We start from the raw sequence: 26,174 nt of genomic DNA, 5'->3' as shown, positions 1-26,174 counted from the left end.
AGTATACTCAATATTTTGTAATAACCTATAGGGGAACAGAATCTGAAAATGAATAGATATATATGTATAACTGAATTACTTTGCTATACACCTGAAACTAACATAACATTGTAAATCAATTATACTTCAAAAAAAAAGAAAATTAAAGAAAGAAAATTAAAAAGAAAAAATCCTTAAAAAAATGTAAGACATCAATTCAAAAGAAATACTTTGATGCGTTGTTCTGTCAATGGAAGCATCCTCCATGAGTCCTCTTCTGACTTTTGCCCACCACATACAATAAATCTGTATATTCTTGTACCTTAGTAGCCTTAGTTTAAAAAAAAAATATTTCTTCAACTTACTATAGGCTGGGATTTGTTAGAACAGGACATTCTACTCCACTAAGCCGAGGTTACTAAACGTTTGCTAGAGAGTTATTTTCTCTGTGTTGGAACATTTTACCTTCTTCTCCCAGCATTTCATAACAGTGATGCTTTCCCAGGAACTTAAAAATCTTAGGAGGGAGGAAATAAGGGGAACAGAAATAGGATATTAGTAGACACACGACTCAAGCTAATGGGTCCTTCTCATCATGCAAATATGCTTCAATAACATCCCTCTTCTAAACAGAACCATCTCTGTCTCCAGTGCTCGCTCGCACCCCACTCATAGCATCTCTCCTCCAAGAGCTGTCTTGATTTGCTGGGTCTACATTCTCATCCTTCACTCCCCCCTCACCTGCTGCAGTGGGACTCCTGTCTCCACTCCCAGGGTATCAAGGTGAGCGACTACCCCCAGGCGTCTGAGGACGCCTCCCTTCCTCTTCTTGAAACAGGCACTGCCTGGGTCCGAGTCTCCTTCCCACCACCCAGATGCCCCTTCTTCTTCTTCTCTGTGGGATCCCCCTCCTCTTCTCCACCTCAGCACATTGGGGATACAGAGGGATACAAGGGCTTGGTCCTTGTCCTGCTTTTCTTCCATATCTTCTCTCTTTAGGTGACTCAATCTAGACTCTAAGTATGTTCTTGGATGCCCAGCCTGAATCCCAGACTTATATCCGATTGCCTTTTTGACATCTCCACTTGAATCTCTAGCAGACATTGCAGAGTTCATACAGACAAGAGAACATCTTGATATCAGTATCCTCTCACCCCATTATCCCCTGTCATGGGCTGAATAAAGCCCCCTCCCCAAGACGTCCATGTCTGGATTCCTGGAACCTGTGAATGTGTTGCTTAACCTGACAAAAGGACTTTGTTAATGGGATTAAATTAAGCAACTTGAGACAAGATATTATCCTGGATCATCTGGGTGGCCCAGTGTAATCACAAAGGGTCCTTAGGAGAGACAGGCTGGAGGGTCGCAGTCAGAGAGAGAGATTAGAAGATGATATTCTGCTGGCTTTGAAGAGGGAGGAAGGGGCCAAGAGCTAAGGCATACAGGCAGCCTCTAGAAGCTGGAAAAGACAAGGCAAGGATTCTCTCCTACAGCCTCCAGGATTTTAAGATAATACATTTGCATTGTTTTCAGCCACTAAGTTTATGATAATTTGTTCAGGCTGCAACAGGAAACGTATACATCCACACCACTGAAACCAAACCAAACCAAACGCTGTTCCCTCCTTCCCTCCTCTGCTATCGCCTCCAGATTCCAAAAAGCTTAGGTGTCAGCCTTTCGTTAATTTTGTCTCTCATGTTGCACATCTAATAGGTCATCAGCTGACCCGCTGAAAGCAACACAGGTCAATCGTGTTAGAACAGCCTCCTGTACAGTCAGACAGTTATTCCGTGGCCCAGGTGAAAACGGCTGAGGCTGGAACTAAGAAAACAGTAGTAGGACTAAGATGGAGGGAAAAGAACATAAAAATTACTTATGATGTAAAATCCACAGGACTTTGGGAAAGGATGGGGTGAGAGGGCCGAGGGGGTGGCGGGTTACTGGGATGACCAGTGGAGACAGAGAAACGGGCAAGGAAGCCTGTGGGGTAAAGATGTGGAGTCTGGATTCTTTCTGCTGCATCTGAGGTGTGCGTGGACATCATCTGGGCAGAGACCTCCAACATTCCATTGAAGGTGCCAGGGGTGCTGAGCTTTCGGGCCAGACGTGGGCCAGACATGTGATTTGGGCTTCACCAGCAAAGAGGTGGGTGTTGAAAATCACGCCAGAGGATGGGTCCCCAGGGACAGGGTGTGGGATGAGAAGGATACAGCCAAGGGTAGACCCCAGGGCTCCCTCCTTTGGGACCTGGGAAGGGGAGGAACAGATGAGGAGGAGGCAGGAAAGAAGCCCCGAGGGTGACCAGAGGGCACTAGGAGAGCCCTGGGGTCACGGAGGGAGGTGACGAGAAGTGCTGAAGAAAGAGAAACAGGGCCGGTGCCAAACGCAGCCGAGTTCACAAAGGTCGGCACCGGGAAAGGTCACGGGGCTTCATGTGAACGGAAGTAGCAGAGATCCGGGCGGACGGTGCGGTGGAGGCGGACGAGAAGGGATGGAGAGAGATGGAGGAGACCACGTGAAGAGGCGCTGCGGGGCCCACGTGTTTCAGGTGGGCAGGGAGAAAGGAGGCACAGTTTCAAGGCTGGTATATTTCACGTGCTGCGTTAGGAGCTGGGAAGGAGGGAGAGGGTGGGGACGCGGGAGACAGACCCTTCACACAGGAAACCCTAGAACAATGAAGCCTGGCCCTCCAGGAGCCCCAAAAGTCCAGCAGAAAGGAGAACAGTCTGTAATTATTGCACACTTGTGAGTCAAGTGTTTCTAACCAGGGGGCTCCCCTCACTAGCATATTTTAAGGTGAGCCCTGCCTGTAATGGAACTGCATTTATTCTGCAGTAAAGCAGTATTTGATTTAGGACCACAGATAAAGTGGTAAGTGGCAACTGTATTTATACATTGCACTTGGTGGTTTTTTTTTTGTTTTTTTGTGGTATGCGGGCCTCTCACTGTTGTGGCCTCTCCCGTTGCGGAGCACAGGCTCCGGACGCGCAGGCTCAGCGGCCATGGCTCACGGGCCTAGCCGCACCGCGGCATGTGGGATCTTCCCGGGCCGGGGCACGAACCCGTATGCCCTGCATCGGCAGGCGGACCCTCAACCACTGCGCCACCAGGGAAGCCCCGCACTTGGTGTTTTATGATCCTTCTTATACACAATTCTATCCCCAAAGCTTCTATAAAGAAATTAGAAGAGGTTAAGCAAGGGGCCATATATCATTGGTAACTTTGTAGGTGCAGGATGAAAAAATAAACACACACCTATTTTACTGTAAAGAAGGTGTAGCCAGCGGTAGCTAGCCCTCCTGAGAAAAGCCATGAAGGGGCTGACATCCCACAGCAGGCTGAATACAGAAATTCCCCAGCTAATCAGCACTTAACACCCTTCCTACCCAAGGCAAACCGCTAGTCACAAGCTCAAGCATGTCACAGAAAAAAGACTGGACGGAAGTACACAGACATGGGATGAGATTATGTGCCATTTCTCTTTTGTTTCTTTTTGCTTTTCCATGTTTTCTATGTTTTCTGCCATTATCAGGAGTTGCATTTGTAGCAAGAAAAAATAATAGCTGTTACGATAAGATGCACGTCAACAGAAACTCAAAACTCTTCTTTAATCAGACATTAGGTGGTTGTGCGATGTTTGTTTGTTTGAAAGCTAGTTAAGTTGCTGCTGCCAGTTCTCAAATACACAAAGGCAGATGTCACTTTGCAGTGGGGATAATCTTTACAAACACCTGCACGTATAAAAGGAAGAACACACTCCTGTTTCTCTTGACTCTCACACGACTGGACACTCAGCACTTCCGACACCAGGTGTGCAGGGTTTTCCCCCCACCAAGCGATTCTGTGTGACACCAGCTGGGTGTCCTACAATTCAATTCAGCTCTGACAGTACCCAGATTAGCTCAGACCCCACAAGTGAAGGGTTCTGTCTCCCAAGGCTGACCCCCACCAAGATGCCAATCACAGGTCGAAGGTCCCCATGTTACCTATAACCTCTGTCCAACTCAGCTACAAATCGAAGGTTCCCACAACCTCCCACCCTTGGATTTATTTGCTGGTACAGCTCAGAGAACTCAGGGAAACACTTACTTACATCTACCAGTTTATTTTATAAAAGGATATGATAAAGGATACAGACGAACAGCCAGATGAAGAGACATGTAAGGTGAGGTGCATAGGGGCTCTGAGTGCAGGGGTTTCTGTCCCTGGGGAGTTGAGATGTGTGCCTCCCCCGCCAAGACGTGGATGGGTTCACCAACCCGGCAGCTCTTTGGACTGCCTACTATTGGGATTTTTTTAAATTAATTAATTTATTTGTTTTATTTTTGGCTGTGTTGGGTCTTCGTTGCTGTGCGCAAGCTTTCTCTAGTTGCAGTGAGCGGGGACTACTCTTTGTTGTGGTGTGAGGGCTTTTCATTGCGGTGGCTTCTCTTGTTGCGGAGCACCGGCTCTAGGCGCGTGGGCTTCAGTAGTTGTGGCACGCGGGCTCATCAGTTGTAGCTCATGGGCTCAGTAGTTGTGGCTCACAGGCTCTAGACGCAGGCTCAGTAGTTGTGGCGCATGGGCTTATTTGCTCCACAGCATGCAGGATCCTCTCGGGCCAGGGATCGAACCCGTCTCCCCTGCATTGGCAGGCAGACTCCCAACCACTGTGCCACCAGGGAAGCCCTACTATTGGGATTTTTATGGAGGTTTCATCACGTAGGTAAGATCAGTCATTAACTCCATTTCTAGCCCCTCTTCCCTCTCCAGGGAATGAAGGTAGGGCTGAAAATTCCAAGCTTCTAATCATGGCCTGGTCCTTCCGGTGACCAGCCCCCATCCGGGGGTCCACCCAGAGTTGCCTCACTTAAAACAAAAGACACTGCTATCGCCCAGGAAATCCCAAGGGATTTAGAACCTCTGCTTCAGGAACTGGAGCCAAAGACCAAATATTAGAACAAGAGAGGCTCCTAGTACCTTACCACTTCAGAAATTACAAAGGTATTAGGAGCCCTGTGTCGGGAACTGGGGAGGCAGAGATCAATATCAACACTTTCTGTTATTTCACAGCACGTAAACCACACGATCCAACATACAACCAAAGGCTTAGAAACCAGATCGAATTATATCATTTATAGTTCAACAGTATGACTCTTTTATTATCTTTTGAGTAGCTAGTCTTTGCCAAATAATGGGCTGAGTGCTGTGAAGCCTATGAAGGAAAATACGGTACAGACAGTATCAAAATTCAAGACACGCCTGGCCTGGCTGACACAGAAACACACTTGGTTATCCATGCTTCTGCTGGCCCGCTAGGATGCTGAGTCTTTAAACCATAGATCTGTATTTTCCTCCATCTCTGAAAGTAAGGGGGAGGGAGATCCAGTTGGTGGTAGGTCAGCCAGCTCTGGAAAACAGGAATAATTCCCAAAAGAGGGAGGGTGGATGACGCCGATGTTCACCCCAGGAAATAACCAGGGATAGTCTGTCCATAGGTCACCGGATGAGGGCTTCAGTGCCCAAAGGAAGTCCCTCAAATCACAGGTGCAGAAGCACGGACACCAGCCCCATAATTATAACACGACACTGAGAAGGCATCACGCTGTGGGTGGGAAATCGAGGCAAGGCAGCCTGTGGACTGGGAGGAAAGGACAGGAGTCGACGGGGAGTTGGAGGTGGGACGGGAAGGATCGGAGACTGTCTCCCTCCACAGGGCCACTGAGTCCAGGCCCGGCCACCACTGGTTGGTGGGTCACAGGCCAGGGCGAGCCTGAGGAAGTCGTCACCTCCAGGGAGGGACACAGAGCAGCACAAACGTGGTCATTCAAAGGCAAGAGAAAAGACACCTGGAGGGAAACAGGACAAGCTCCAGATGCGGGAAGCATCTAAGGGCTTGGTGACCCAGCCCGGGGCAGGGGCGAGTTCAGGGGCTTGGGGTCAGCCCATGTGGCTCTGAGCCCAGGCCCTGCACACACTGGCTTCTTGACCTTCCTCAAGAAGTTACTGAAACTTCCCGCATGAGTGTGTCCTCATCTGCGAGACGGGATTGAATGGCCTCACTGGGCTACGGGGCGTCAAAGGGCCAAGGCCTATGGACGGCGTAGAGCAACGTTCAGCTCAGTTCATGCTTGATAAACATTGTAACGATCCACCCACCTCCTTCTGCAGCCTCACCGCCCATTACTGCTCCCCTCCCACTCTCTGCCCTGGGTTTCATTTGAAGGAAAGGGCTCTATTGTTTTAAGAAATGTTTAAAAACAACTGGTTTACATGAAAAATAATGGAAATGTTCAACTAAGGTGGTGGCATCAGGAACCTGAGGGTAAGATTCCAGGACCTGGCAACCTGTTGGATAAGGAGGAGGCAGGGATGCAGATGAGGTGGGGATGCAGGTGAGGCAGGGATGCAAGGAGGCAGGGATGCAGATGAGGCGGGGATGCAGGTGAGGCAGGGATGCAGGTGAGAGAGGGATGCAAGGAGGCAGGGATGCAGGTGAGGCGGGGATGCAGGTGAGGCAGGGATGCAGGTGAGGCAGGGATGCAGGTGAGGCAGGGATGCAAGGAGGCAGGGATGCAGGTGAGGCAGGGATGCAGGTGAGAGAGGGATGCAAGGAGGCAGGGATGCAGGTGAGGCAGGGATGCAAGGAGGCAGGGATGCAGAAGAGGCGGGGATGCAGGTGAGACGGATGCAAGGAGGCAGGGATGCAGATGAGGCGGGGATGCAAGTGAGGCAGGGATGCAGGTGAGGCAGGGATGCAGGTGAGACAGGGATGCAGGTGAGGGGAACCAATGGGAGGAAGTGATGGCTGATCTGCATGTTGGCAGGATGTGGCCAAACCAAGGGGGCAGCGGAGAGTGTAGTGTGTGCGAGGGCAGCTCAGGGGACATCCCCAGTTCGGGGTCAGGCAGGCAGGCAAGTGAGAGCCGGGGCCGGCATGCTAGGGGCTCAGGCAGGCTGATGGCAGTGCTGGGGTTTAGGTTTCACCCTGAGAGGGAGGAGGCATCACTGCGGAAGGATGAAGAACACATGTGCGATTCAGAAGCAGAGAATGTGCGCAGACTGTGGCCGAGCTCCCAGGGAGAGATGATGGGGCTAGACCAGGTGAGTGGCAGTGGAGACAAGAGAGGGAATCGAGAGATCTGCCAAAGATGGCACCAGCGGGACCCGGTGCGCGGAGGAAAGGCACAGGCCGATTCGGCTGACTCATGGGCATCCGGCTTGGACCACGGGCTGATGGAGATGCCGGAGCCCGAGATGAGGGCCCCAGGGATAAAGGTGGGGTAAGGAGAGCAAAACCACGAGCTCAGTTCTGGATTTACAGAGTCCGAGCGCCTATGGGACAGCTGAGCATGGACAATCTGGTTTCTAGAGATTTCTGGACTCTTCTGGAACTCCAGAGAAATGGGAGCTGGAGACATAGGTCTGTGTGTCATGTGGGAAAGAGTAGAAAGGGAGGAGGCTGCAGCCGAGGAACATTCTGAGGAACACCAGCCTGGAGGAGCCTCGGGAGGGTCTAGGGAGACATCAGATCACAGAGGAGGGAGAGAACCCCAGGCTGTGGCATCGCCCAGGCCCAGGGAAGGGGCCCTTCCGGGGGTGGTGACCATGGGAGCCTCCACCCTGGGACACGCAAGAGCGGGCGTCATCTGCAGAGAATCTGAAACAATTCAAACTGACCAGAACCGCTCTGCTTCTTACTATGGCCGTGCGTGGCAATTCTAGGCAGTGTCGTCGGTGATAAAACTTCCCGGCGCCCAGCAAACCTCTCCCACAGCCCTTCGCCCCGGCCTCCCATTAGCCACTGCATTTACTAACACACTTCCCAGCGCTCTTTAAACAAATACCCTTTTGGTGTATTTAATGTGGAGATCTTTAAAGTGCCTTACTTCCTTTTCTGGACTATGAGACATGCATAGCCCACTGTTTTATTCTTTGCCTTGGCTATTAGAACGCTACAGGAATTTTTGGCTGGTTTGCTGGTCTGCAAGGACAAAGGTAGCTACACAAAAGACTCCTCCAAAGCATCCCTGTTAAAAAGGTATTAAGGGCTTCCCTGGTGGCGCAGTGGTTGAGAGTCCGCCTGCTGATGCAGGGGACATGGGTTCGTGCCTTGGTCCGGGAGGATCCCACATGCCGCGGAGCCGCTGGGCCCATGAGCCATGGCCGCTGAGCCTACGTGTCCAGAGCCTGTGCTCCACAACGGGAGAGGCCACAACAGTGAGAGGCCCGCGTACAGAAAAAAAAAAAAAAAAAAAAAAGGTATTAAGATGGTTTTATTTGTATGAATTCAATTTTCGTTCTTTTTCAGGAGTCCACGTAGTATGCAAAAGGAGATCCTTCAAAATTCTTGCTACTGCGGTATTTTAAGTTATAATCTGCAAGTTTAAGATATAAGCCCCCAAATATATAGAACCTTCTAGAAATTAACATAAGAACGTGGAATTTACTCTCTAGAATAGGAATCTGTGTGGCATTATGCTTAAATATCGATGTCACTACTTCTTCCAGTCAATAGCTCATTTCCAAAACCTGTAGTTATCTGCTTGGTAAAGAGTCACAAAAAACAGAAACTCCTTTTCTCCCTCAAAAATGTTAACTTGGTTTCTGAGGGCAAACTTGAAATTTCACTGGCACTCACTCTGCCCTTCTACATTTTTTCCCCTTTTCTTTCATAAAGAGGATTTGCTTCAGAGGCCATGCAGACCAATGAATTATTCATAGACAAAGAGATAAAAGAGAAGGTTTCCAGGACTAAACTATTTAGCCCTCAGGTTTTATGAGTTTGATCACATTGACTACATGGGCACCTTGGGAGCTGAAATAAACCAAAATTAAGATGTAAAAACTGTGCCTACATTTTTCTAAATTATTTTTTTTGTGGGGGTAGAGGAGAAACACTCCCAGCAACAATGTCAGTTGAAGGACTAACTTGATACCGAACTAATTCAAACAGCATTACTTGCACACGTAATGTAACAATGTTTTTTTAGCTAGAGGTAGGACAGGAAAACGACAGAGATAGGAGTTGCATAGGAAACATATCATTTTCCATGAATCTGTGCTATTGCGTCCTATAGAGAGGGCATGTGTAGATACAGCCTTTCCTTTAAGACATCATGAAACAGTGAAGCTCTGTTGAAAAGTTCATCAACAGGCCACCTCTCACTGCATGTGCAAAATCTGTCTTTGGATTTCCAACCATCTGTCTTCTGGACCAGTTGGGCTGTCCAGCCCAATGGGTAACTCAGAGCTTCTGTTCACGGGGAACAGATACCGTGTTTCTAAGATAATGGCTGTGGGGTGTGACACGTGCTTTTCAGAAGTTAGTTGAAAGCATACAGTATCTATTTCGCTCTGTATTTTCTCTATGAGGAAACAAAGGTCAAAAGGAAGAAATACAATAGAATTCTTCCCCGTGGATCTAAGGAGGGATGTAGCGCATGGCTGCAACTTTTTCATCTCCAGGCCAGGCTCCTGAAACTTTGTGAGGTTGAAGAGGACCATTCACTTCATTTGGAACTGTCTGATCACGTATTAGTGATTTTCTTTTTTTTTAAATCTTTGTTTTAATCGAAGTATAGTTGATTTACAATGTTGTGTTAATTTGCTGCTGTACACATATATATGTTCCTTTTCGTATTCTTTTTTTTTTTTTTTTTTGTGGTATGCGGGCCTCTCACTGCTGTGGCCTCTCCCACTGTGGAGCACAGGTTCCGGATGCGCAGGCTCAGCAGCCATGGCTCACGGGCCCAGCCGCTCTGCGGCATGTGGGATCTTCCTGGACCGGGGCACGAACCCGCATCCCCTGCATCGGCAGGAGGACTCTCAACCACTGCGCCACCAGGGAAGCCCTCATATTCTTTTCCATTACGGTTTACCCCAGGAGATTGGATATAATTCCCTGTGCTCTACAGTGGGACCTTATTGTTCATGCATTCTAAATGTAATAGTTTGCATCTACTAACCCCAAACTCTCAGTCCATCCCTCGCACTGATTTTCTAATGGCAATGAGAATCTGGTCCCTGTCTAAAGAAAGGCCAGCAACTCCCCCTGAGATGGGCAGGTGGAGGCTGTGTGGGAGGAGCACCAGGATTTTACTGAGGATTTTACACTCAGTTGCTGGGCGTCCCCTGCTGTCTGGTGCCTCCCACCCTGTCCTCCTCCACCCTTCTAAGCCCAATTCAGGCAGCACGTGTCCAGAACACCCGCCCCAACTTCTGCCCTGAGTGGGCTCAAACCCCCGTGCCAGGCCTGTTCTGGCACGTGTCCACCCTGCTTGCCTGCACACACGCCGCTCAGCAGGGTGTGTCCCATCTGCTCTGCAGGGACCAGCCTGAAGGCAGAGTCCTGGCTCAGCACCTCGCACTCAGACAAAGCCTGGGGTGTCCACTTCTAAGGATTCTTCACTAGCTGAAGAAGAGTTACACAAGTCACACACACCCTTTGTAAACACTCATTTGATGGCACAGCAGTGAACACCGTGGGTGCAGGTGATGGATGGTGGACAGGACGTCGGCCTCTAAGAGGAGAGAGAGACTGAGCTGTGTGATCTGAGCTTTCCTGGGCACGATGAGATGTTTGTGATTTAAACAGAGTTATTGATGTCAGGAAATCTCTGGGGTAGAGTGTCAGGGGCCCCTAGGGATCTGTCGAGTGCTGTGACATGGAGACAAACCACTCCCCATGGCTGACTGGAGGGGCTCATGTCCTTGCTTGAGACATCAGAGCAACCCCAGGGCGGGGCAGCTCCCTCTCCTGGGGCTGGGCTGATGCAGGCCCCAAGGCCAGACATCAGCCACCACCTGGAGGGAACTTTCAGAAGGATTTGACATCCTGGCGCTAAATGAGCTTTGGTTTTCTCACTACACTTGACAGGGGGTCACGTTACTCTTCAACAGCAGGTGTGCACAATTAAGGGACCACAATTACCATACCCACGGCCCTGCCTCTCCACACCCGCTCTAAGCCTTTCCAGAGAACAGCCAGCATCCAACAAAGGTCCTGAAGATGCTGTCCCAGGGAAAGGGCCAGAACTCTCCAGCCTCGGGGGCGGCCAATGGCAAAAGTCTAAAGATGAACTTATTTCCTAGGACCTGCGGGCTCCATACGGGCACGGAAGGAAGCACTGTACTGTGCAGGAGGCCTGGGCACCATATTTGTTTCCACCTTCACTGTGTGTCTTAGGAATCTCCCCAACTTCTCTGGGCCACATACTGGGCCCAAAAGGCTGGACTTGGAGAGGGAGGTTGTAACTCCATGGGCAGTAATTAGAGTGAATTTGGGGCTATTTCCTACACTAGTGCTTTTCAAATTTGAGTGAGCATCAGAATCACCTGGAGGGCTTGTTCAATCTCAGATTGCTGACCCCCAGCCCCAGAGTTTCTGATTCAGGAGGTCATGGGTGGGTCCTGAGAACTGGCATTTCCACTAGTTCCCAGGTGATGCTGATGCTGCTACTCTGGGGACCACTGTCCTAGATGCAGGTACCCATGTGGATATTGACTGAGTCCACATATCGATCCAGCCAGGCCCTGGAGATGAAGTAACAATGACAAAAATCGTGCTCTCAATGGCGATTACAGGTAATGGAGGAGATAGACATAAAATAAAGAGACACAATTATAAATTATGAAATCTGCTGTCAAGGAAAAGAAAGAGGAGCAGGAGGGAAAATATAAGGAGTGGGCTGGCCTGTTTCAGACACAGCAGTCAATTGTCTTCCTTCGACATTTAGGCTGAGGCCCGAAGGCCCAGGAGAAGGCAGCCAGGCAGGCAGTAGCTGGAGGCAGAACTTTCCAGGCAGAGAACAGACCCTGAGATGGAAAGGACACATATTTGAGAACTGAGAGAAGAGCGGTTGGACCCCAGTAAGTGAGCAGCTGGCAGCAGGATACCAGCCTGGGAGGTCCTGGTCAGCATCTTCAATGTTATTTCACCAGCAACGAGCAGCCGCTGCTTTACTTGCTGCAGCTGGCGCTAGGTCACTGCTATGCCTCTATTTCAGAGCAAACGACCTTACTTTGCTGGTTTGTTAGGGCTTACGCTAAACTCTTTGGAACAAAATTTAGAGTGGCTTCAGAATGTCCTTCAGTCACTGATGAATGGATAAACAAAATGTGCTATATCCATGCAATGGAATATTACTCAGTCTTTAAAAAGGAATGAAATTCTGACCCACGCTGCAGCACAGTTGAACCTTGAAAACAGGCGGAGTGAAAAAAGCCAGACACAAAAGGCCACACAGTGTATGATTCCATTTAGAGGAAATGTCCAGAATAGGCAAATCCACAGACACAGGAAGATGAGTGCTTGCCAGCGGGTGGGGGAGATGGAAGATGGGAAACAGGAAGTGACTTTAATAGGTATGCGGTTTCCTTAGGGGGGATGATGGAAATGTACTGGCATGAAATCGTGGTGATGAGTGTACAGCTTTGTGAATATAGTAAAAACTGCTGACACTGTACACGTTACAAGGGTGAATTTTATGTGATGTGAATTATACGTTGACTAGAAAAGTCATAACTAGGAAGTAAAACTGTCTTCTAAAAAAATGTCACTCAGGAAATGGTGTCCTCCCATCTCTTAGAAACAGGACTGTTCAAAACTGCAGTGTCTCTATCTGGGGCCACATCTCTTCCACCTGACAAGCTTGCGTACGGCGGGTCAAGGTTCAGTCTACTCTTTGGAAGACACGTAGAGGCCACGACAGGAAGTGGCTCCTTCCTGCCCCTCACTTGCCTGGGAGGCCCCGGCAAGCCCCTGGAAAAGCAGATATGTTTAAGGCCAGGGTAAACTGAGTCTGAACCCTGACTGGTGCTCATCATCTGTGTGGCACACTGTGTAAGCCTTTTGAATCATGTCCTCATCTGTAAAATGGAGAAAGAACGCTTGCGAGATTACTATACGGATTAGTGACAACACGTGTGCAGAATAAAAAAGAGCAACAGATACGTAGTAAGTCGTGGTATTAATCGTCTTGTTGGTATGCTCTACGGTGTCTTGGTAGTTAGTGCATTTTATAAACGCTCTTTGGAATCCCTCATGGCACAGAAAAAGCTGGTGGGGGGAATACTTTGTAAAACACAGCATATTTTTTCAAATCCAATAATCATCTCCCGACGTACATGTTTGGAATCTTAGACTGATTTCCCCCCATCCCCCTCCCATTACGTGAGTATGTCTGCCTGCTTCAATTCATGCTTGTAAAGCTCTGTTTCTGAAAAGTTGCATGCAAATCAGATTTTTACAATTCTGATAATATTTTCCCATTGTTCCACATTATATGCTCAGGGGTGATTTATCTTCATTTGTGATTCATTTTCAATTGGCAGCAGCTCCAAACACTTTAGTTTTAAGCCTCTTTTTTCCCCAGACTCTGTCAACTTGCAAAAAAGTACTTTAAAATACCCTGGACATTTGAAGGAACCCCCATTCACCTATTCTGTAAAATACAACTTGTACTTCTAAGGCTTTTTCTACAAGCAGGGGATTGAGTTGTATTTCTGGTTCGGTAGTCAACACTGAACAGGCTTGCTTATTTTCCATTGAAATTCCCGAAAGACTTTCTAAATCAAGGCAAAATGATGCAAAATTAAGTACAACGTAAGCAGTTCTGGCATAGCATGGGGGAGGGGGGAGGGGGGTCCCCCCTCCGTGAGACTGTATGAGCACAGCGGTCTGTAAATCACGAGGTTCCCCCTCATCTGTCCACAGTGGGTCCCCCACAAACCCTCTGACAACACGCTGAGCAAAGCCCTTTAACGAAGACCCATTCAGCTTTACTGGAGTTGAAGTAGGTACAGAGGTGCTCTCTCTCGATTTTCTATATAAACAGCAAACAAAGCAATGGCTGGTGCCCCAGGCTCCTCAGGGTCCCAAGATGCCTACGTTTGGGCAGAAAGGAGGAGATGCAGTCAGACTCCCAGCTCTGGGCTTAGTCATGGTGAGAAAGCGCTTGTTGGCTCCTTCTAATGCCTTGTTTTGACCTCACAAAGTGCTGTGGACTTTTAGGATCTCAGGGAAGGGCACATTCCTTTTTCCACATTAAAGCTGTCCCCCGAAAGGGACGTGACCCAGCCGAGGCCGTGACACCGGTTCATGGACAAGCAAGGCCAGGCGGTGGGCCCCCGTCCACCCACGTGGGACTGGAATGACTTCATCCTTTTGCTTTTCCCCTTAGACCCATTCATCCCGTCTGCAAGCTCAGAGCATCTGTGTGTGGTGGCTGCAACACATCGTGGGGAGGTGGTCAAAAGGACCATGTCGCTGGACCAGCAGCTGCTGAGTGAGCAGCACCAAGGCTGCCCTCTGTATGGGAGACCCTGGCATGAGGGTCCCATCCCGAGGAGCTGATGCCACCGTCTATATATACACACTACCAAACGTCAAATAGAGAGCTAGTGGGAAGCAGCCGCATAGCACAGGGAGATCAGCTCCGTGCTTTGGGACCACCTAGAGGGGTGGGACAGGGAGGGTGGGAGGGAGGGAGACGCAAGAGGGAAGGGGTATGGGAACAGATGTATATGTATAACTGATTCACTTTGTTATAAAGCAGAAACTAACACACCATTGTAAAGCAATTATACTCCTATAAAGATGTAAAAAAAAAAAATCCTCATCAGAAGTCTCGTGCCCAACTCGTAACTGTTTAAGCAGCATAAAAGTAAAATGGATAGTAATTACGGATTGCAATCCTGGGTGTGCAATTACAACCAGAGTGAACCTCTACTGATTTCTTACTCTGCCCCAGGCACTGTGCTAAGCTCTCCTCATACATCAACTTATTTAATTCTCTTGCTTCCCTGTGAAGCAGAGACTAATATTATCCTCAGCATCGACCAGTGGAGAGCAACTTTCTGTGTGTGTGTGTATGGGGGAGGGAGGTCATTTAGGCAAAATGAAAACATTTATGGGATGCATTTTTCACTTTCAGGGTAAATATATTTTTATTGACTTCTTTTAGGGGGCATAAAAGTGGAACTTTGTTACAGATACCTGCTTTATGAATAGAATACTAATGAGAAAACATACTCTGCTTTTTAGACACTTGTGTGCAAATATCTAGGCATTTGGGAGAAATAGCCGAATGGAAGCAGCTTATAACATCTTTGGCCCTAGAATTAGACCATGGGCTATTTTGCAGAGCTGGGAGGGCTTCTGACTGCCCTGAGATGGTACAGACATGGATACTGGGTAATTTAAGACTCAGCTTCAGTGACTGTCCTCTACAAATAAGCTCTTTTAAATTCTAGAGTAAACTAGCTGAGAAGAGATTTGTAGCTTTATTAAAATCTGGTGAAAGGCACAGTACCAACTGGATCAGGCTGGGGGCAGAGGGTTTCTGTTGCTCAAATTCTAGTCATTTCCAGACTCCTACTCATGTTTTGGCAACTCTGTGATTAGAGCCCAAGGGTTCAGTCTTAAAACTGTGGCTCTGATAGTCTTGAGTTCTTAGAAATGCCCTATGAGATATCTAAACGACTCATCAAGAATGTGATATACAACTATGCACGTACCATGAAGCCAACAGTGGTAGAATTCACAACTGTCGGGCATGGTCTTTGTCTTCCTTCAGCTTACACAAAATCCTGGGAGATAAGACAAATAGGGAAAGACAGCTGGAGAGCACACCAGGGTCTTCGCCCAGCCGTGTACCAGCTGTATTTGAATGGTAAGTGCAGACAGCATGGGAGAGGGGGGAGGGTATAGATGGTGAAGAAGGAGCACAACTCCTATCGAGGCAGAGAAAGGAGGGGCCACGAGGAACCCACACGTGTGGGAATGCGCCCAGGGTTTTCTGGAAAACTTGGGCTGACTGTGTACTGCAGAATCATGGTAAATACAGTGGAAAGTTGGGACTGGATAAACCAGTTCATAGGGACCCAGTGCTGTTCCTTCAGCAGGAAGGGGTCACTGATCATTTAATTCAATTGGTGTTTATTGGCATCTATTAATTTACAGGTCTGGTGCTGGGGATTCAAAGGGAAGACATTGTATGTCAGATCCCATGTAGTCCATACTCTGTGGGTATGAGCAGGCCTATTAATAGATGTAATAAAATACATGTGCTATGATAAAGAGGTATGGATCAAAAGAAGAGGAAAAATCCTATCTGAGTTGGGACAGGGGTCGGGGGACTGCAGATTAAACAGGAAACACTTTTGAAGGTTACATCGGTGTTGTACATTAAAAAACAATAAGTGGGGCCTCCCTGGTGGCGCAAGTGGTTGAGAGTCCGCCTGCCGATGCAGGGGATACGGGTTCGTGCCCCGGTCTGGGAGGATCCCATATGCCGTGGAGCGGCTGGGCCCGTGAGCCATGGCCGCTGAGCCTGCGCGTCCGGAGCCTGCGCGTCCGGAGCCTGTGCTCCGCAACGGGGGAGGCCACGACAGTGAGAGGCCCGCATACCGCAAAAAAAAAAAAAACAATAAGTGGATGCTAATTCATCAGGCAAAGGTGATGACTGCATTCTAGACAAGAGAGCTGTATGAGTAGAGACATGGAGGTGTCCATGTCCAGGCATGTTTGAAAATGAAGGATAATTCCATTTACATGAAACCAAGTGTATGTGATCAGAAAGGGGGTGGCCCTGAGGTGGAAGAGGATGGGAAGCAGCGACACGTATGAACAGGGAGCCTGGAGTCATGACACTAAGGGACTTACGAGCTCTCCTACGGAACCAGGATTCCCCTTCCCAGAATAGGGGGACCATGAAAGGTGAGTGAGCATCACAGTGACGCTCTGTGCTTGAGAATGAACACTCAGCTGGCAGGGAGAAGACAGAGGGAGCGCCATGGCAAGCCTCAGATTCTAGTCTGGCTTCTTTATAAGATAAATCGGTCATAGGAAATTTCTGGAAGGTTGTCTAGCAGACTGTTGAAAACCCAGGTGTGCAGGATGCAAATCTGGAACAGGGCAAGGAAGAGGAAGGACACACCCAAGAGAGACTCGGAAGGAAGACATGTGAGCGCTGAGACCAGATCTAGACAGTGAAAAAAAAGTTCCTGCCAGCCTGAGAAGAAGGGACTGCAGTTGGGAATGAAAGCCCATTAAGCAGAGCTGGGGGAGACTAGGAAATCAGGTTTGGAGGGCCTGGCTTTGGGAGGCTAACGGTACATCCCCAAATGCCTGGGCAGTGAGTGGTGGGTCAGGACTGGGCATTCATTTTGGAATCGCTGGCATTGGGAGACAGGTCCTAGAGAAAGCCTACGAATTAAGACCCCAGGGCTGAGAACTGAGTGCCTTGGCACCCATCCACACTTACAGGCCCAAGGAGAAAGAGAAGCAAGTAAAGAGAATTAGTAGTGGGACAGGCTGGGGACACTGGGGAAAAGATCATCGTGGAAGAGAGTACAGGGTACCCTCCAGGAGAGGGTGACAACAAGGACAGAAGGAGAGAGTGGATTGAGAAAAAAGTATTGGATTTGACAAGAAAATGGTCCACCCTTTGGGACCTCTGAAGGGTGCGGGGTGGGGATGAGAGGAAAATGGATGGAGAAGAGGGAGGGCAGCAGAGCCTACAGGCATGGCTATAAGATAAGAAAAGTTTGGGGATGGATGGATGGATGGATATGGACTGTTCTTTAACAGTGGAGGTATCAGAGATTTGTAGAAGTCAAATGGAAGGAATAAATGGAGAAGGACCTAGGAAAGATGGGAAAAACAAAGAAAATAAATAAGGACACAAAATCCTGGAGCTCTGGAAGAGAAAGAGATAAATAGGAATGAATATACAGGCAAAAAAAAAAAAAAAAAAGGTCCCAGGGACAAAATGGTAGCCCTCTTTCTCAGAAATTGAGAAAAGGATGAAAAGACATCTACAGGGATGGTGATCTATTCATGCAAAGGTAAGAGTAGTTGCTTAACTCTCCATTTTATTTTGAACCTGTTATAAAATGTCTCAGATTTAATAGTTCTATCCTCAAGGAAATGCCTACGGAGGACCCAAGGTAAACTCTACTAATAGCCAAGCCATCCACGCAGGTCCATATTTAAGCTCTTATTTTTCTAAAGCAAAGAAGAAATGCCACTTGATATTTCAATGAAAATAGTTTCAAAATTGTATAAAATCATTTCTCTTTGGAAAATAATGCCAATTATCCTTTAAAAGATCTGAAAGTGGTTCCTCAGAAAACCCTTTCTGGGTCAAGCCTCAAACCGTTGATCTCAAATCAACTTCACTGTATCCTGAGTCAGAATGTCAGGAAGTTTAAAGGGAATCAAGTGCCTGCTTTATTTATGCATTACCACCTTTGGAGATGGTTTTAAAAGATCACTGTATACAATACTCGGGATTACAATACTCTTCTCACCCTTTTTCCTAGACAAAATAGCCTGGATTTCACTCAAGTGCAATGTCAACAAAACCAGCAGTGAGAAAAATTTCACAGCAACTGAGATGCTAAGCAAATTTCGCTCACGTATCACAGTAGTAGTAGGAACTTGGAAGCCCTAATCCACTCAACGATTACCATCAGATATTAGGAGAGAGCTTGCCATCAGTGACGCACGGGCAATCCCAACGTCCGAATTGGTCCTGAGAAACTCATGTGCTCTCTGGCCCCAGTCATCAGGAACTGATGGCATTCCAGAGCCAAAGAAGAGAGTGAATCATTTACGACAAGGCTGGGCGCCAACCTTGAGTATAAGTCACCAACCAAGAATTCTTTGCTCTTATCTAGTTTTTGGTACTAGTAAAAACGTCAAGCATGAATAATGAGTGTGTGACGCTAAAAATACTTCTCAAATCAGCATGGTGGCAACAAACAGATCATACAGTCAGCTCACAGAGGCCATAACTTCACCTCCCCTTCTGTCTGGCCATTCACTAAAACTCCAAGGAATAAAAACAAAGCCTGTTTCCTGAGCCTTCACTGTGACCCATGGACTCAGGGGAAGGCTGTTTGAGCTTTGTAATTTCTTCAAACCAAAGACTTGAGAATCAGAAGGGTCTCTGAGGGCCATGAAGGCAGTGGGCCCTGGCGGAGGATTGCAGGAGAAAGCATCAGACGTGGGTTCAAGTCCCAGGCCCTACCCACCTCTGCTTGGAGAGCTCACCACTGAAATTACTTTGTATTTCACTCTGAGTCATGGCTCCTACACGTTATTTTTATTTTTATTCTTATACAGTGTTTAAAGGTTACTCTCCATTTACAGTTATTACAAAATATTGGCTCTGTTTCCCATGTTGTAGAATACATCCTTGAGCCTGTCTTACACCCAACAGTTTGTACCTCCCACTCTCCCACCCTCAGCTTGCCTCTCCCACTGGTAACCACTAGTTTGTTCTATTTGTGAGTCTGCTTCATTTTTGCTATATTCACTAGTTTGTTGTATTCTTTAGATTCCGAATATAAGTGATATACAGTATTTATCTTTCTCTGACTTATTTCACTTTGCATGATACCTTCCAAGTCCATCCATGTTGCTGCGAATGGCAAAATTTCATTCTTTTTTTATGGCTGAGTAATATTCCATTGTATATATGTACCACATCTTCTTTATCCATTCACCTGTTGATAGACACCTAGGTTGCTTCCATACCTTGGCTATTGTAAATAATGCTGCTGTGAACACTGGGGTGCATATATCTTTTTGAATTAGTGTTTTTCACATATTCTTTTTAGAATAAGGCCTATGTGCCAGCTTTTCATCCAGGCACTGGGACTCAGAAATGAACAAAACCAGCAAAATTCCCCATGCGACAGCACTTAGCACAGAGGCTAGCACATCATAAATGATCGTTTCTGTCTTTCCTTCTGCTTCCGACTCTGAACCAGGACACACAAATGCTACTACGTCATTACTGGGCCCTCCCCCGAGGCAGCTCACTTTTGTCTGTAGAGCTGTAATCACACGTGCACCCCTTGATTTCTCTGCTTATACTTTGTATTTTCCACTCGCTGGTCCATTGCAACCCTTGATGGCCAATCAGAAGACATCTCTGCCCTCTGACAGGCTCATCAACATGTAAAGACATTTCAGTAGTTTTGACCATTATCGAGAGTGTATCCCAAGCGAGGCACTGTTCTAAATGCTTCTCAGCTATTTACTTATTTCATTCCCAGAACCACCCATTGGGTCCAACTACTACCCCTAGTTGACAGTTTGAGGAAACAGAGGCACAGAGCAGTTAAGTACTCTGCCTGAGACCACACAGCTTGTGTTTCTCCTAAGTCTTGCCTCCTACAGGTGAAAACGTTCCCGTTCTTTCTTTCCAATTGGCTCTGGAAGAGATTTTCTTCCTCTGTCATCAGTTTCCCCTCCTAAAATCTAGCCACTCCTGACGGCTAATGGAGTCAAATCAAACCCTACTCCCCGCCACCTCTAGAGGGGTGTATTTAGGTTTGCGGGTTGGGGGGAAATGGAGGACTTACACACTTGTAGAAGTGCTTTGGAAAGCCAATGCCACAAGGAGCCCTTGCCTACAACGCAATTAAACTTCAGGAGCGCTAAATGCTGACGTGGCTGAATTCACTTTCTTCCACTTGAATTCACTGAGCATTTTGTTTTGTGCCCAGGTTATATGGACCCACTGCTTTGAATGGTCACTATAGGGGCACATGTCATGGTCCCCCATTCAACTATAACTTCCTCAAAGGTAGGACTCTGCTTAGCACAGGGGCTTATGGGCTGTAGACCACCAATAAATGTGGGCAGGAAGAACTAGAAAGGGGAGAATGAATGAGCAAAAATCTGGTGTGTGGCCAGATCCCACCTTCCACCAGGGCAGGGGCTCCAATCCACCTGGGATGACAGAAGATGAGCACACTGACCACAGGCTCTTCAAAGTTCCTGGATGAGGTTTCTTGTCCTGGGATAACCGCAGAGTGTATAAGCACAGACCCAGGGACCCAGTAAACCTAAAAACACTCCTCACAAGCTAACACTCACCAGGGCCCACCTTTACTCGAAGGAACCAGCATTTAGGAGATATGACCTGAGGGCAAACAGCTCTGCCTAAGACAGACCACTGGGGACAATGCAGGCTGGCATTTTGTTCACATTTATTGGGAGGGGTCCTGTGTGTGGGGGGGGGTTAGGCAATTTCATCAAATGTCCAGTAATGAGGATTTTTAGAAAGGGAATATTTTGATGCTCTTTTATTGTATCATATGTGTTTCTCAAATGTTTAAAAAGAATGTTTAATCCTTCAGGACTCTTACATTGATACATTGATTGATTGATTTATCATTTCTTTTTTTTTTAATTGAAGTACAGTTGATTTACAATGTTTTGTTAGTTTCAGGTGTATGGCAAAGTGATTCAGTTATACATGTGTATGTACACACACATATATATATATTCAGTTATATATGTATATATATTCTTTATCAGATTCTTTTCCCATATAGGTTATTACAAAATATTGAGTATAGTTCCTTGGGCCATACAGTAGGTTCTTTTTGGGAATCATATTTATTTTGTTCTTATTATTTTTTAAATAAAATAAATTTACTTATTTATTTATTTTTGGCCGCATTGGATCTTCGTTGCTGTGCACGGGCTTTCTCTAGTTGTGGTGAGCGGGGGCTACTCTTCATTGCAGTGCGCAGGCTTCTCATTGCGGTGGCTTCTCCTGTTGTGGAGCACGGGCTCTAGGCGCGTGAGCTTCAGTAGTCATGGCTCGTGGGCTCTAGAGCACAGGCTCAGTAGTTGTGGCACACGGACTTAGTTGCTCTGCGGCATGTGGGATCTTCCTGGACCAGGATTCAAACCTGTGTCCCCTGCGATGGCAGGCGGATTCTTAACCACTGTGCCACCAGGGAAGTCCCGAGACTCATATTTAAACAGCATTTTTCTGATTATTTTTCTGGGGGTGTGGATGGGGAATTAAAACAGTGAACTCCAACAGGGACAAAAAAAAAACTTCTTGAGATTTTGGAGTCATCATGAGCTTTTTCTTTTTTTTCCAAACTGAAATTTGTATCATATAAATTCACATGCAGTTGTCAAGCGATAATCCAGAGAGATCCTCTGTATATTTTTCCCAGTTTCCCTCAATGGTAACATCTTTGCAAAACTGTAGTATAATAACATCACAGTCAGGACATGTACATTGATAGACTCCACTGATCTTCAGATTTCCCATTGTAATTGTACCCATTTGTGTGTGTGTGCGTGCATCCTGAGTTATTTAGAATAGCTTAAATTATCGATCTGCTCTCCATCACTCCGAGTTATAACTGTTCACACACAGCTGCGGACGTTTCAGCTCTTTACAGTGTGGCAGGCATGGTGTCAAGAACTTCGTGTGCGCCATGTAAGTTAATCCCCATCACCTTCTTGCCTCCTTCTTCTGGTAAGAGAAACTCTGCCTCCCCCACTGGCCACAGAAAGTGCCTTGTTTTCTTCCAGCCAAAAGGTGGGGAAGTGACTTAATGGGCCTATCAGATACTCTTTCTTTTTTTTCTTTTTTTTTTTTGCGGTATGCGGGCCTCTCACTGCTGTGGCCTCTCCCGTTGCGGAGCACAGGCTCCGGACACGCAGGCTCAGTGGCCATGGCTCACAGGCCCAGGCGTTCCGTGGCATGTGGGATCTTCCTGGACCGGGGCACGAACCCGTGTCCCCTGCATCGGCAGGTGGACTCTCAACCACTGCGCCACCAGGGAAGCCCCAGATACTCTTTCTGAAATACGACACTGACAGGATGACACAAGGACTGGACTTATCACATCCTGACAAGCTTGCCCACCGGTCCTCCCAACAAGATCCCAGTGGCCCTGGTCTTTGTCTCACATCTGGTTCTTTGTACCTTCCTCTAGTCCTGCCAGCTACTCCACATCCTTCCTTTACAGCCCCTTTCTGCTGAAGTCAACAGAGTCTGTTTCTGTTGCCTGCGATCCAAGAAACCTGTCAGTTGAGTGGGTGCTGTGATTACATCCTCTCTTTAGATGAGGAAGCAGCCTGTGGAAGTCAGGGAGCTGCCCCCGGTCATGTGGCTAAGAAGGAGCAGAGAAAGGACACAGAGCAGCCTGCCTGATGCAAGAGCCGACGCTCAAGGCAACGAGCTAAGGGCCTCCTCACGCTTTTAGGAACAGACACAGGACACAAGCAGGCATTTGTGACTCTGGGCTCCTTCTCTGGGACGTCTCTGGATGGTAGGTTCAGCCATGCTCTGATACGTGTTCTTCAGACTCCAGGCAGACACTCTGTTGCAACTACTTTTTCATGGCCAGACAAGCCTGTGTAGGACTGTGATTCATAGTTCTGCTGCCATTACAGAATGACTGCACCAAACTGCATTTAGCACTCACTGATTAAAAGGATCCTTTCCAACCTGCCCTTCTCTGAACCTCTCCCCGCAGGGTCCCACACAGGAAATGTTGTTTCACCATTCTTGACATTTACTGCGATTTAAAAAAAAAATGAAAGAGAGAGAGGGAAGGGGGGGGAAATGCATACATTACACTCTTGAGTCATCGCGATGCATTTCTTGGGCATTAGCTTGTGCTTTTACAACTGGTCTTCATCAAAGGGTTTTCATCTGCTCGCCAATGTGTCATCTGCCCTAATAACTCCTGATGAAGATGCATTCCTTTCGGCGTGATTTATGCTCGCTTATCATTTCCTCCTTCTCGGGGGTGGGGAAGCTGCTCTACGAGGCAGCTCAGCCCACGTAGGGATCATCACTAACCAGCCAACTCTTCGTGTTTAGGAAACCAGCTAATGGCTCTGTCCACAAATGACCCCCCTGGGAGACTGGGACACGTGTGCTCACTGTCGATGGTAGAGACTAGATAAGATGGGGGAACTCCTGTCCCCAAGAGAAAATGCTGGGTCCTCTGATAGCTCTTGGACTCACTTTCCATTAGAACATCTTCGGGGGAAGGACGGTGTGGGTCTTCACGCACCACCGAGCTCATCCCTGTGGAGGGGCTCCTGGGCTCAGGGCACTGTGTGGGGCTGGGATAAGCCGTGAACAAGCCGCGGTTCCAGTGTGGCCTGAGCTTGCCCAGGGTTGGTGAGAGGAGCCTCACACACAGTGAGCTGGGTCCTCGGCCTTCCCCATCTTTCTCCCCGGCAGGTCCACCAGCCCCCGTCCTGCCCTTGGACTTGAGGGAGGAGGAGGCACAGCCCCTCCCCTGGCCCGGCTGTCTCTCTGGCGGAGCCATTTGGTTGCTTCTCCAAGGCTCCCCACCCGCCCTCCTGGGCAGGACTATTCACCCCACCAGGACCGTCCCTTCCCTTGGAGGCCCAGAGGATGCCAAGCCATGGGAGCACAGGACCAGCCTGGGCTCTGCCCGCCTGGGTCAGGGTCCCGGCTCTCTCCCTGATCAGGTGCTGGGCCTCAGTTTTCCTGTCTGTAAAACAGGGAGAGTCACAGCATGCAACTCACAGGGGTGGTGTCAAGAGTGAATACGATAACGTAGATGAACATGTTCAGCATGGATTTGTGCTCCATCCACATCAGCTGTTTCCATAATCATTCAGCTCCAGGGCCAACCTGCAGCCCAGTCACTTGACCTGGCAACTCCTGAGAGAGGAGACAAGCTCCTTCTCAACCTGGGGACGCAGCCCATTCCCAGGGGACACTCTCTTGCCTCCTGCCCTCCCCTCCTCACCTTGCTCACGGGGTCCACCCCCTGCAGTCCTGTTACCCAGTGTGGATCTCAGACTTGCCCAGCCCCCTCCCTGGTGCTCCCAGACGGTCATTCCTGCCCTGGGATTCCAATGGCTGGCCCACAGGAGCTGCCACCTCCCAGGGGACAGAGCCACCAGCTGCTCTGCCGTCACATTCCCAGGTCTCCCCGGAGTCACTGGGCACGCTGCCATCTCCGGGAGCCACCCTTTCCTGGTGGGCATCTTCTCACATGTGCAGAAATCCTATCAAGACAACAGGCCTCAAAAATGTCCCAACAAGGTAAAACTGTAATTAGAGGTAATCTCCCCTCCCTGATGCTGGCGCCCTCTCAAGGATCAGAGCACGTGCATTCTGGCCATGACCCACCCTGGGCATGGAAGCATTTGGGGGCGGTGCCCTCTCAGCACTGCACCAAAATGGGGGTCATCTTGGACAGCTTTGGGGTGCTCCTTTTTGAGCTCACCTGCTGGCTTCTCCAGCAATGCTTCACTCCTGGGGGTTCCTAACCCGGAGCTCCAGCTCAGGGCAGCCTGGCGGCCGAATGCCACTCATCAACATCGTATGCCTGGTGGGGCTTCCTCTGTTTTCCTTCGTTGCTCAACGGGGGTTTGTGAGATTTGATAACTGAACACGGTCCCTAGGCTCTGACTGACTTCGGGAAGCAGAGAGGGCTCCCTTTTATCCCAGGAAGCAACCTCAGGGACGGGATAACCCCAGACTGCGTCCTGAGTCAGGTTCACGGCTACATTCAGCCTCAGCCTCCCTCCGGCTCCAGCCCCTCAGATCACACACACCATCCTCACAATGCCATCCAATAAGGCTCTTTAAACATTCATAAGGTGTTGATGGCCGTGAGAGTCAAGTTTAAGAAAACAAACAGCAAAGGTTTCCAGGAAAACTGATTTAGAAATCCCAACAGAAAAGGAAGGCATCTGTGATGCCCTAGTTTGTATAATGAACACCCAGACATGGCTTCCCTCATCAGCCAGAACCCCGCAGGACCACAGGCTGCATCTTACCCTTCTCTGGATCCCAGCAAAGCACCCGGCTCCATGAGGGCTGTGTGACAGTGCAGAGGGGATGAGGCTCATTGCCCAGACTAGAGGCGTCTGCACAGAGGCGGCAGATGTCTGGGGGGCACATGGGCCCAAGAATCATGGCATCACCTCTGCTATCCCCACCAGGAGCCACTTCCCACGCAGTGTGGACTGTCCAAGGGCTTCCTGGACAGGAGGTCAGGAGTGGTGCAGGGTGGGAGGTGGGCACTGGTGCGGTCTATGGGGCACCTCCCACCCAGGCCAAGAGCAGCCTCTTTGGGTCAGTCCTCCCTGGAGCCTGTTGACACACCAGCCTGGTCCTCCCTCCATGGGGGCCCTCAGCTCTGCTGCCTGCTCAACTCGCCTGGGACACTTAAAAAAAAACCCACTGATGCCCAGAGAAAAGTAAATCAAGTCAGCCTCCCCACCTGGGGACTCTTTTTTTAAGCTCCAATAACTCCAGTGTGCAAGCAGGATGGAGAAGCATTGGTCTAACACACAGCAACCATAGTTTCTGAATGAATGAACGGACACACATCAGAGCCAGAGTTCCACGGCCCTGCAACCGTACAGGAGGAATTCCAATGTACCG

The 26,174-nt window shown here is 48.5% G+C and overlaps 1 protein-coding gene across 1 annotated transcript in view; it reads right to left on the bottom strand.

Moving 5' to 3' along the window:
• Window positions 1-26,174, bottom strand: part of ADAM12 (ADAM metallopeptidase domain 12) — a 406,064-nt gene that overhangs the window by 227,598 nt on the left and 152,292 nt on the right. The gene's annotated exons all lie outside the window — the stretch shown is intronic.

The sequence above is a fragment of the Mesoplodon densirostris genome, chromosome 1 (assembly GCF_025265405.1).
Source record: "Mesoplodon densirostris isolate mMesDen1 chromosome 1, mMesDen1 primary haplotype, whole genome shotgun sequence".
Lineage (NCBI taxonomy): Eukaryota > Metazoa > Chordata > Mammalia > Artiodactyla > Ziphiidae > Mesoplodon > Mesoplodon densirostris.
The sequence above is the reverse complement of the archived record's forward strand: the minus strand, read 5'-3'. Positions and strand labels throughout refer to the sequence as shown.